A 513-nucleotide genomic window follows, 5' to 3' on the forward strand; every position below is an offset into this window, starting at 1 on the left:
ATATATATATGTTTATGCAATATGCCCAACATTCACAGACAATCAAATGAGAGAGGACAGGTAAACAACTCAAGATACAGCATCAATCACTCACGCCATCACATTTATATTTAGCACACTTTTTGCGCACGTTTTTCTCATCGTCGGCATTGACAGCCAATCCCACACCAGACGCCTATGCTGTATCAATTACTGCATGCGGCTTTGCTGTGGTTGCAACGTGTTCTCTTCAGAAGCGACATGTTTAGCACGCCCAGATTGCATGCACCTGCACAAAACAGGCCCAAACGTGACCCTATCAGGTAACCACATGCTGAGCACTTTACTTTTTTATTACCGCCAGAAGGATCTTTTATTTCTTGTACTTTTTAAAGTAACTAATGCAGTTTCATGGCCGAGGAAGCTATTCACTCCCACAGCTCCCCGATCCGGTGATAAGTTACGGGCGGTCGTAGCAAGGGTCGTTCTTTCCGGCGCCCTGTGGAGGTTTCCCTCGCTGGAAGTCTTCTTTTT

The sequence above is a fragment of the Penaeus monodon genome, chromosome 21 (assembly GCF_015228065.2).
Source record: "Penaeus monodon isolate SGIC_2016 chromosome 21, NSTDA_Pmon_1, whole genome shotgun sequence".
In the NCBI taxonomy this organism is placed as follows: domain Eukaryota; kingdom Metazoa; phylum Arthropoda; class Malacostraca; order Decapoda; family Penaeidae; genus Penaeus; species Penaeus monodon.